This window comes from Anser cygnoides, chromosome 2 (genome assembly GCF_040182565.1).
Source record: "Anser cygnoides isolate HZ-2024a breed goose chromosome 2, Taihu_goose_T2T_genome, whole genome shotgun sequence".
NCBI lineage: Eukaryota > Metazoa > Chordata > Aves > Anseriformes > Anatidae > Anser > Anser cygnoides.
Window position 1 is genome coordinate 103,259,927 of NC_089874.1, and position 12,574 is coordinate 103,272,500.

At 33.5% G+C, this 12,574-nt stretch overlaps 1 long non-coding RNA gene across 1 annotated transcript in view; it reads right to left on the reverse strand.

Moving 5' to 3' along the window:
• The window catches only part of LOC136790157 (uncharacterized), a 134,300-nt gene that overhangs the window by 22,583 nt on the left and 99,143 nt on the right, over nt 1-12,574 (reverse strand). Inside the window, exon 2 of the long non-coding RNA XR_010829586.1 lies at nt 3,168-3,231. This is a non-coding gene — a long non-coding RNA (uncharacterized lncRNA). The remainder of the gene's footprint in view (nt 1-3,167; nt 3,232-12,574) is intronic.

Here is a 12,574-nt window from a genome sequence, read left to right on the forward strand (position 1 = left end):
GGAAATCTGACATACAGAAATAAAGAAATACACTGTTTAGTAGCAGTATGCATAATATCTGAATAACGTTCTGTTAGAAGCTTATATTGTTATCTGTTACGTACATCAAGATTTTTTGTATGCTGGAAAATCCCTTTTTATGGAAAGTTTGAGGTCATCATTGGGATGGAAAGTTGCAAGTAACGTTTTCTGTTAAAAGTTTCAAATAAAGTAAAATATATTTTTTCCTCTTAAGAGAAATATTGTAAGGAGGCTGCTTTTAACTTAAGATTAATTTGTCTTTTTGTCTGTCTACCTATCCATCTATCTATCTGTCTAATCTTTCTAGATCTGTATGTGGATTTATTTATTGCAAAATGTAATAGATTTTTCTTTTGTGGTATCATTTAGAAATAGAGCAGATTAATATAAATACATGACGTACCTTTTATTACTTTTCTCTTTATTAGTACTTTAGAGATGAAATAGTTTTTTTAAATGAGCTCATAATACTAGGTTTATAGCATTTTTTATGTAAAAGTCAGAGATGTTTGAATATTTCTGGGAATCCTTTGTAGTAACAATTTTGTTAGAATTGATATTTACTCTCCATCTGTTTCCAAGTTACATTTCTCAGCTCTCTAAAACATGTCAACCATTTTTTCCTTCTTAGAAAACCTCATTTTAAACACACTAACAGTATTGTTCTGACCTTTTCCATGACTTTTCAATTTCTCATAGACCTATTTGAGAAAGTAACTTTGATCTAGCCTTAAACCACTTCACTCCACTGTTATTGTTCATCTTTTTCAGTCTGGATTTGGTCTTAGCATGGTAAGAAAGCAACCCTTCTTTGTCTAAGTAACTATTATCCTTTGATTTCCATAGAATATCCAATGATTGTATTGTCTGTCCTCAATATCTTATATCTTATGTGTCTATCTATTAGCAAATGTTAGTAAACTTCTACTTCATCTACTCTTTTTTTTTTTTTAATTGTCATATTCATACACAAAAACTGGCTTTACAAGTAATCCCAGATATTTGGAAGACAAATTGAAAGGCATTAGATCTTTTTGCAATTTTCCTAACTTGCTAGAAACAACTTCCTTATTTCTTACAGTACCTAGTAGGTTGATATTCCTCCTTGAAATTTCACTGTAGTTAGATTAAATATCCCATGAATCTCTTCAGTTTGATACCAAAGAGGCAAGATGATAGTTTCCACAGTAACTATGAATATATTAAAGTTATGCCAATGACACAAGTTTTCTCTTTAGTGACTGGACAGACAGAGGGATTGTGAAGGCTGAATCATCCTGTCCTAAACAGATGGCAAGTATTCCTTTAAAGATTCCTGTCCCTTTCCTTTGATGGTGGAAGGAGTCCAGGTAATAAGTTTAAATGATTATAGAGATGAAATTAAACTTATCCTGCTTACTGTACAGCTATTGATATTTCTATTATACTTATCATTTAAGTGTGAATTAAACTCAAACTTTGGTATGTTAAGAGTGGATCAACCCATTCAGTTTCCTTCAGATATCACCTCAATGAATTTTTTTCTGTCTAATTTTCATCCTTCCTTTGTTAAAACATTATATTGGGTTTCCAGAAGGAAGAGTGAAACCACTGAAGCAATTTTTCTCTAAAATATCTTTGTAACATTTTGCAGCTCAGGTCATAGGTTATTTTCAACAGACATCAAAGAGCAACAAGTATGTGACTTGCTAAACAGTAAATAATTATTACTTAAAAATATGCAGAATGCAATAAAAATTACATACTGAAACTGATCTGGTAGCTTTCATTCTCTGCAGTGTGGTTGTTTTCTAACTGCACTCCATGTCTGTTTTATAAACCACATCCTAGCTCCCATGATGTGACAAACATCCCAGCCCCTCATTTTAGTGATAAACATTCATTCATATTTAACTGTCTCTGTCAACCTCACTTTCAGATTGCACGACTTAATGTTTTAAAGCTCTTTAGGATACTGTTTGTGTTAAGGATTCCATACAACAATAACAAATGTTTTTGTCCTTGGCATTCCCAACAGACACAGTAGGAGGAGGATTAGACATTTCAGGCATGGTGATAAAATACAGTACCTTTCCCTGCTTCATAAGTCATTGCTGTTTAGGCAATTAGGCACCTTATGTTATCCTTATGTTATTCACAATGGCTGTGCAGTGGTTGGTCATTAATTTAAAAAAAAAAAACAAACACCGTCTCAGGTCTCAGTCCAATTTCTAGTAAGTACATCTGTACATTAAAAATTATAGTTGTTATTGTTAGCCACTTGTGTTGACAGTTTTAGCAGAAAAGCCAAGGAGTAAACATCTATTAAGATTGGGTTACTCTTTCAACCATCGGAAGGGCTCCTAAATGTTAGAGTGAGAGAGCATTGATTTCAAAAAATCTTGTTTTTTGCCTATTTCTGTGTGGTTTCTCCTACACAGGCATGTATATTAATATAAAGTGTTTCATTCTGGGACTTCTGCTTAAGCTGCCTATTTGGCAGGTTTTACTATATATGTGCAATGTCATTACATTCTCTGAGATAGGTTTAATCTTTTTTTTTTTTTTTTGTAAGCAACATAAGCTATATAAAAAGGCTAAATGTAGTAGATTCTTATGTAACAATGCTGTCAAGTATTTGTATGTGATTAAAAGATCACACTAAAATTCTTAAACTTACTGAATTTATATAGAATAACTGCTAAAAATATGTCTGTATAGGAAAGAAAAAAATCTGTATATTTATATACTATTTTTTTCATCTAACCACTTTGTCAAATAGCTATCAGTATTCAAAGGGCTCATCTGCCAAGAAATACGAAGAAGAAAAAGATAACAGTTTCTCAGTCAGTGACATTTTGATGCTGTAAGAACAACAAAAACGGGTATTTAAATAACTCTTCTTTAATTAACTCTAATTAGTTTCTTTAAAAATCCTATATGCATTTAATTGCACCATCCTGTAAACAGCAATATGTTTATTTGTTTGCTTATTTATTTATTTATTTATTGACCAAAAAAATAGCATTATGGGACATTTTAACAATATTGTGAAGCTACCTAAAAGCTTGACCTGGTCAGAAAAACCTTTGACTAGATATTCTGCATTTGGGTGATCTTGACTGCAAGAAAGCATAACACATAGCCATGACAAGCCATGTACTTACAAAGTGACTGGCAGGATTGGTATGTCACATGCTGGATGTCTTGGCTTTTCCTTATCCATCACACCTTCCAGAACATGGTATATAAAAAAAGTGTTTCAGTTCAATGATGACTCACATAATGGACAGAAATAATGAAAGATGAAGTACCATCTCATCTTATATGGATTCATTATAAATAAACACACCAGTTACATTGGTATAGTTTGTAATGTCCAGGTTAAAGTCACTTTATATGACTGCTTGTGTTTGAATATTACAGTCAATAAAGCATTGAGCTGAATTCCTTTCCAAATTTATCAGGGTTGTATTTTCCTCACTATACGTGTACATGGACAAAGCAACCACTAAGAATTTAAATTTAAACAAACAAACAAACAAATCAGATTTTAGTAATCATACAACTTTATATTATGAATAACGTATAGTTTTATTAAGGAAAAAGGATTACTGTGAATATTATTACTTCTTTTTAAGTATATTTAATTAAAAGTGGCAAAGAAAAAAACTTATCCATACTTAGATATTTTTAATTTTCTTGTCAGATAATCTTCATTTCAAAGTAGAGTATTTACAGTCTTACATGACTTTTCTGTACAGTCATATAGTGGCCATTCTTTACCTTTGTGCTCCTAATATTTTCAATTTAATTTCATTAACATTAAAATCAAAATGCCAAGATTTCTTTTGTTTCACCTAAGTACTTATCTTCTTGGAAGAGTGGATAGAGGATGCTACCATGGAATAAACTGTTATTTTCCTTCTAATTCCAGTTTCTTCTGGTTATTAAAACTTGTGCATGCAAGAAGAATTTGTTTTTCTTTAAAAAAAAAAATAAAGGTACATTCATTTTTTTTCTAAATTACTAATTTATCAATAGTAAATAACTATGAAAAAATATTAATTAATTAATAGTATTGATTATTTATAATAAAAGTTTGATGATGATGATGATGACGACAACGACATCTTTGATTTTCATTATATTGAAAAACACCTTTACATACTCCAGTGAAACTTCTGTCAGTGGGGGAAAGAATTTTATGCCTCCTCACCTATCAACATGTCATTTCAACTGTTGATAAAAGAGATAGGTACAATTTTGTGTTTCCAACTTTCAGTAGACTGGAAGTTCAGGCTCTGTTAATGGATTGTTCTGTTTAAGACAGATATCTCACCATCTCTTTTCTGGCCTCTCATCTTTCCTTTCCAGGTATCCAGAATGTCTTTTCCAGAGTTGTTGTCTTCTCCTTTACTTCCGACTGTATCAGCCTACTTTATATTCTATTATGTCTACATCTATGTGTCCCAGAAAGAAAATGAGTCTGGTTCTTGTAACCATAATCATATTTAATAAAGTTAGCAGAGCTCATTGATAGAGTGAATGAGTACAAGGCAAAACACAATCCAATTAACCTACTGAGCTTTGCAAAGTCTTGCTATGAAATTTGAGCTGTCAAGAAAAAGATGGTTAATATTTACATTGATTAATATATAAGATATTTTCATTGATTAATAACTGACTAAGAGGTAGGATATGAAGGAGAGAAGTTAATGTTGATGACCTGCTATCAGATCAGACATTTATAAACATCTATAAAACACCAATTATTAGAAGATTGACTTATTAAATGAAACAAATATATTTACAATAACCCAAAATGAAGTTAATGAAGGAGTTCTGGAAACATTTCATGAATTGATCAGGCAATAGAGACCAACATTTTTTCAGTCAAATTCTCTTTCTCTGTTCTCTTCTGTGTGCATCTGATTTTTTTTCTCCCAAAGTAATATTTTTGCCTTCTTCCACACTGCATTTTGGACAGTCTGAGTCTTTTCTCTTCAAATATGGTCCATTGAAAACAAATTATATCCTTTTACAGCTTATATAATATCCCTTGTCTTGTTTTGTCCTCTACAGTAGGAAGTGGAGGGGACAGAGGAAAGACAGTATTTTATTATCTATTTTTAAAGTACCATGTAGTTTCAGTGCCACATGTCCAAAATTTAATAAACATATGATACCATAAAATTAAAAACTCATACCCTTGGCAAGGTGCTCATTTGACAGAAAATCTAGACTCTGGGTCCAGATGGGTTCGGCATTATGAGATGACTCTCTTATTCAAATTCCGATAGAGGCGCCCAAAATGTGTATTTTAATACGCACTACAGGAACTGCTTTTGGTTTGTGTCTCTGTTGCCAAAACAACAGTTGATGAAGTAATAGCAGGTTAAGTTCTCTCTCTCTCTCTGTTTCTGTACCAGGAAGTCAAAACTTTCTTCATCCGCTACATATGAAAAAACGAATTAAAAATACATGAATAAAAGAATAAATGTCTTAAATATCTGTGTACTTTTTTATTGCATACGTTAATTTCACCAAATATTGTCATAGCTCAAACATATCTAATTATACTCTTTTACATAATTAAGACAGAGAGAGTAGTGCCCTAAGAAAGACGGCTCACGTATTTGGTGGTCTGAACTGTGTCCTAGAGAGGTCTAGCTGTCTCCATCACCTATGGGAGAAACTTAGTGACAACATTTCTAGCTCAGGTGGGTGTCTAAATTTGTGTGGATTGAATGTGCTTGTACATATCTAGATAACTCCCTCTTACTATAATACTATAAAAATACATTTCCTTAAAGAGAAGGCTCTTTTTGCTTGTTTGTTTGTTTGTTTTTAATGATTTTATATTTCTATATGAATGCAGGTTTTGCAAAATGCAAAACAAACCAACAGATTTCATGGAAACCATGCAGATTTCATAGGTCTTCTTCCTGGAATCACTAAAATACACTCAGATATTGCATACTAACATCATTCCTCTGGAAAAATATAATTCTTGTTTGAATAAAAAGCAAGAACAACTTACAGAGCTTCACTAGTAATGAGTTTAGATGATTTACAGAATCAGAATGATTTATTCAGTTCCTTTGTAATTCCATCTGTACAAATCAATGAAAGACACTGACAATACAAAGATGAGATAAGGATGAAAGGACAGAATGGCTAGAAATAGCAAGTAGTAAATTTCTGAAAAGAATTGAATGTGATATGTAAAAGATGGATTATACTGTGGAGGTACAGAATTCAGACATTTCTTTTCTAGTTCAACACATTCTGTATGCAGTCTTTATACATGAACATTGATAAATTGAACAACTCATACAAGTTTTAATTTATCTGTATATATATACGACTCTTCCTTGAGTGGCCCTATCCACATAGGAATACTATGAGCCATAGTACCTTTATAGTGCTTTGCAGATGTACAGCTTCATAGGAAAAGGAATGGCATATCTAAAACTGATCCTCCTAAAGGAGAGTCAACTGTAACCTCTCTCCCACCCGTGACAACAGCAGTGAGAGTGGAACACCTGGAACAGCAAGCAAGAGGCAGCAGCAATAGCTTCAGCTTGGGCTATACTGTGAACCCGAAGTAATAATCTAAATTAAAGTTGTGCACCACCAGACATTTGTTGCAGTTGTTAGCTATGTTAGCCACAAAATACTATGGTGTTGGAGGTATCTCACTAGAGTTATACAGTCTAATAGCAATGAGAATATCAAAACATTACATAGCCGTTGGATATGCATTACCAATAAATAAATATCTGGATATAATTTCTTTTGAATTTACTTCTACTTTATTTAAAATACTATTAAGAGCAGAGAAGCAATGGAAGGAGCAAGAAAAAGTAGCAATTTTCACAAAAGGAAAATTCAAAACCAAAGGAAATTCTCAATATTAGCAACTTAAATTTTAACTTTTAACTACTGAAAATGGGAAAAAAAAATAGATAAACCCAGTAAAAAGTTTATATGGTAAAAGAACTTGAAGAGCAGGATTTGAGAGACCATATAAACTAAAACTTATACCAATCAGACTTATTTACAAGGCACAGTGTAATACAAATATATAGATATAATATACATAAATAATAATAATAATAAATATTTAGATAAAATTTAGTGGATGAAATGTATAAACATTTTATTTAAGAATTTTATACTGTTTTGTGAAAATATTAATCTACATAGGTAATATAAGAACATTATTTGGCACATTGGAAATGACTAAATTCTAAACAGAGCTGAATAAAGTTTGTAATGAGAGAGTACAATACAGCAGTGTACTGTAGACAGTGAGATCACATTTTCTTTTGCTTAATTAGAAAAAAAAAAAGGAGAAAAAAAAAGCTGTTTGGTAAATAATAAACATTTTGAATATCATTAAGTACAGACAATGTTCCAAGAATCATTGATTATAGTAGTAAAGAAAATCATGCTAACAAAAGGCTTAAAATTTTAAATGTAGGTAAAGAAAAACAGTGGAGAGAGAGCAAAAGAGCTCTGATATTAAATTAATTTTAAACTGGGAAAGAAAATAACATTTATTGCCATATGTTATTAGTTACTAAAGCCATCATTAATAGTGAAGTGGAAAGGGAAATGATACAAAGCAAGATCATAAGTGTAGACATAATTGAAGAGATCTTTAGAAAGAAACAATCTCGAATGCTACTAGCTAGGATTCTGACAAGGAAATTATATATTGTAATGCAGGTGAGGAAAATGGCCAAATGCACAGAAGGAAAATGATGTAAGCCATAGACAAGAAACAACTCCAGAGATAAACCGGAAAGGTACCTAAATCATAATCAAAATCTAACTATAAAGACAGAAAATAAATAAAATATATAAAGATGTTAAAAAATACAAACTATGAATACAATTTTAACTTATGATTGTATTTTATTTCATTTTATATCTTTCCAAGCATTTTGTATGATGGACATTTCTCCTAATTAGGAAAGATACTGGGTACTCACCAGGATACTGTAATTAATAGGATTTTACTGTAAGAAATACTTGCACACTATGGCGAGACCAAAGTTCACAAGTTAAAGATGAGAAAAAGGAACTATTTTACATCCTTTCTAATTTGAAGATAAATGGGAAACAGAAAAATGAAGGCTTGAGACTTTTCATTAAACTCAGATTATTTTTGATATCTCAGGGTTTGGAAACATTCTCTGCAAACATATCTAATCTTAAGAAAATAGTTGTTTTGAGGGGCCTTACAATGAATACCTCTCTTGTTGTTTTTTTATTTGTTTGTTTGTTTTTCCTATAAAGTTTTATTTTGTGTGTGCGTGTGTGTTTACTGTTGTTGTTTTAAATTTTACATACATGGTAAGTGAACAGTCTTGGAGTATATGGTGTCTGACTAACATGGTTTGGGCTGTGTTTTGAAATGAAGTCAACGCTCCTTATAATACTTCACTGAATGCATCAATCTAATGCATACAATGTCTATTTAAAATTTGCATAACTAAGGATGGCTGCTCTTAGGTGTCTTTCAAAGTGCTATCAAGAGACTTGACATTCATCTGTCCCTTAAAATATAAGAGATTTCTTCTGGTTTTGGATGCTTCATTCATTCTGTAGGATGAAAACAGTGATGTGATGAAAGGTGGTCATGCTCTTACATCATTAGATTGCTGTTTCAGAAAGACAGAAAATTTGGGTGTTAAAGATAACTTTATCATAGACTCAGAGAATCACTAAGGTTGGAAAAGACCTTCAAGATCATCTGGACCAACCATCCCTCTACGACCAATGTCACCCACTAAACCATGTCCCTAAGCACCACATACAACACTTCCTTTAAACACCTCCAGGGACAGTGACGACACCACTTCCCTGGGCAACCTGTTCCAATGCCTGACTACTCTTCCTGAAAAGAAATATCTCCTAATTTCCAATCTAAACCTCCCCTGGTGCAACCTGAGGCCATTCCCTCTAGTCCTATCACTAGTTATCTGTGAGAAGAGGTTGACCCACAACTCCCCACAATTTCCTTTCAGGTAGCTGTAGAGAGCAATAAGGTCTCCCCTGAGCCTTCTCTTCTCCAGACTAAACAACCCCAGTTCCCTCAGCTGCTCCTCATAGGTCTTGTGCTCCAGGCTCTTCACCATCTTTGTAGCCCTTCTCTGGACACCTTCCAGGGCCTCCATGTCCTTCTTGTACTGAGTGGCCCAAAACTGAACACAGTACTCAAGGTGAGGCCTCACCGGAACAGAGTAAAGGGGGATGATCACCTCCCTGGTTCTGCTGGCTACACTATTCTTGATAAAACCAGGATGCCGTTGGCCTTCTTGGCCACCTGGGCACACTGCCGGCTCATGTTACGGCGAACATCAATCAGCATCCCCAGATCCTTTTCCTCTGCACAGTTTTTGAGCCACTCAGCCCAAAGCCTGTGGCGCTGCATGGGGTTGTTGTGGCCAAAGTGCAGGACCTGGCACTTAGCCATGTTGAATCTCATCCCATTAGCCTCTTCCCATTGATCCAACCTGTCCAGATCTCTCTGCAGGGCCTTCCTACCCTCTGGCAGATTGACAGTTCCTCCCAACTTGTTGTTGTCTGCAAATTTACTGAGGATGTACTCAATTCCCTCATCCAAGTCATCAATAAAGATTTTAAAGAGGATGGGCCCCAACACCAGCCCCTGGGGAACACCACTGCTGACCAGTCGCCAACTGGATTTCACTTCATTCAGCATCACCCTCTGGGCCCAGCTGTCCAGCCAGTTTTTAACCCAGCAAAGAATGTACCTGTCCAAGCCATGGGCTGCCAGCTTTTGCAGGAGAATACTATGGAGAAATACCAGGAGAAAGTTGTGTCAAAGGCCTTGCTGAAGTCTAGGTAGACTACATCATCAGGCTTTCACCAGATGGGTCACCTAGTCATAGAGGAGATGAGGTTGGTCAGGCAGGACTTGCCTTTTATGAACGCATGCTGACTGGGCCTGATCCCTTGGTTGTCCTGAATATTCTGCATGATTGCATTCAAGATGACCTGTTTCATCACCTTTCGTGGCACTGAGGCCAGGCTGACAGACATGTAGTTCCCCAGGTCCTCCTCACGACTCTTAAATATATGTTTATTTATTTGTTCGTTTCTCCAAATCTTATGGTTTCATTAGGGATAAGGCTGTAATTCAGAAAGGAAATTATGGCGTATCTATTTATAGATTTAACAGGTTTCTTTTGAAGTTCTAAATTCACAGTTAAATAATTTAGAACTAAACATTAATATCCTATACTAATTAATATGTTAATCATCCTACACTAATATATGGTATTAAATTATTTTAAGTTACTTGTTTGATAGTCTTAAGTAACATTTTATACAGTGTAAAATGCAAGTATTAACAAGAAAATTCAAAAAACACAGCAGCAGTGTTACAGAATAAAAAAAATAAAATAAAAAGTTTTATTTCCATATGTAGGTATACATGTATGCATATATGGAAATGGATTGAGAAAAAATATTAAAAGTCATCTAAATATTGACATTCTCTTCTTCTTTTTTTTTTTTTTTCTGCCACATTTTTTTTTCGTTTGAATTGAGAACATGGAGAGGAAATGAAGTGGAAATCGTCCAATTCCAGTATAAATCAAGGAAGCCCTTGCCGAGGGATTCCACACACCTCTATCAAATTTCTGGCTCCAAGTAGTTACCAGGAGGACTGATTATAATCCATAAAATAGATATGCTATATATGTCCACATGTTATTGCTCTGTGAGAGACTAAAGGGTTCACAGAAAACACCCAGTCTGGTTATAAATAAGTTTTTAAAGATACATGTGAAACACAAAAGAATATTATAAGAATAAATAATAAAAAAAAAAGTATTGTTATCCCTAAAAGAAATGTTATCTTAGTGTAACAACTAGAAAATGCTTGTTGTAGAAAGTCCTAGATTGTTATGGTTATACCATAAAAGTACATTTTCACAGTATCTTTATGTTTCTTGGAAGTGTAGCTTGGAAGTTATTTCAATATTATTTTTTACTATTATAATTTTATTTTTTATTATTATGAAGTACTTTTTCTTTCTTACCCTACAACCTTTTCCTGCAACTTCCTTTTCTGTTTCTAAAAACTAATTCAGAAATGCATTATGTGCTCATTTTTTTACTACTTCTACTGATTAAATTGTCATTATAATTATCTCAAAAATAACATCAATGATGTAATGCCATTACAGGGAACTACATTTTGGTTGAAGTGGAATACTTCAGACCTTATGTGTATTTTGTTCCAGATTTTCATGAGAGGTAGCCAGAACATTGGTAAGAAAGCGGGAATTAATGGTCTTGAATTTATGAAAGAACTTATATGAATGCTATGGCCAGAACAGTGCAAGCTGACACTTTGCTAACTGGGATGTTTTCAGGTACAGAGAAACTTGCGAACATGTTGTATTATGGAAGTGAGATTTTTGAGTCCAAACCTCCTGTCTTGTTTTGGAATTATATATATCTTATTTATTTATTTATTATTTTATTTTCCATGTACAAGCTGCAAAACAGAGACACACTCTTTGAGAATACAGCACCACGGGCACGTACTCCAAGCCAGGCAGATGGCTTGTCTAAAGATTTCCTTAGTCTAAATTTTTGTCTAAAGATTATTTTAGTGCAATTTCAGTGGAAGGAAAACCCCTCTGGACTACATTTTTACTTTCTCTCAGGTGACCTACCTTCTCTCAGCTGACCAACTGGAAATACACTGCAGGCAACAGTAATTATCTCCTTAAAAACAGGTATGGGAAGTTAGCCTGATAAGACATGACTTAGCAAACAAATTTTAAAGTATAATTTATATGACGAAGTGAACAAGTTTTACCATATATACCACATCCTATAGGGAAGCTTGCACAAAACTATCCATCACTTTCTTTCCTTCAAATACACTTACTACAAAGTGGTTTTGGTTTTGGATTTGGTTTTGGTTTTGGTTTTTTCATTCTGCTTTCTAGATATGTAGATGACTTCGGGATTTCAGATGAAATTAATCCATGATCTGGCAATATCCTTTCTGAAGTGGACTTCTCAGGTCAAGAGGCATCATCTGCATTCGTAAGAATATGTACTTAGTGAATGAGAAGACATTTTTGCTCAGGTCTTCCAAGGAATGTAAGTCTTACGTATCCTAGCTCTTACATTAGTACAGTGTACCTATCTGGGTAGGCAAACAACTGCTATAACTAAATTGCCAGTCTATTGCATGATTTTATAGTATTATCAGGAGTGTATTTACTCCCACATATGTGCTGGCATTTTTACCAAGAATCCAGCAATGTCTATTTATCATCTTGTTACTATGAATACATAAAATGTCACCTTAATAAGGTATTACTATACATTTTAATATTATAGTTATGAAAGTCTATTTTCTCCTTTCAGTTAGTTAGCACTTTCAATTCACAATTCATTAAAGAAAATAAAATTATATATTTTATCATAAGATTTGCCCTATAATGCTCTTTCCTTTTCTCCGTTTTCTTGTCTTTGCCTTTCTCAGTACAACAGTAAATTCTAAATGGCC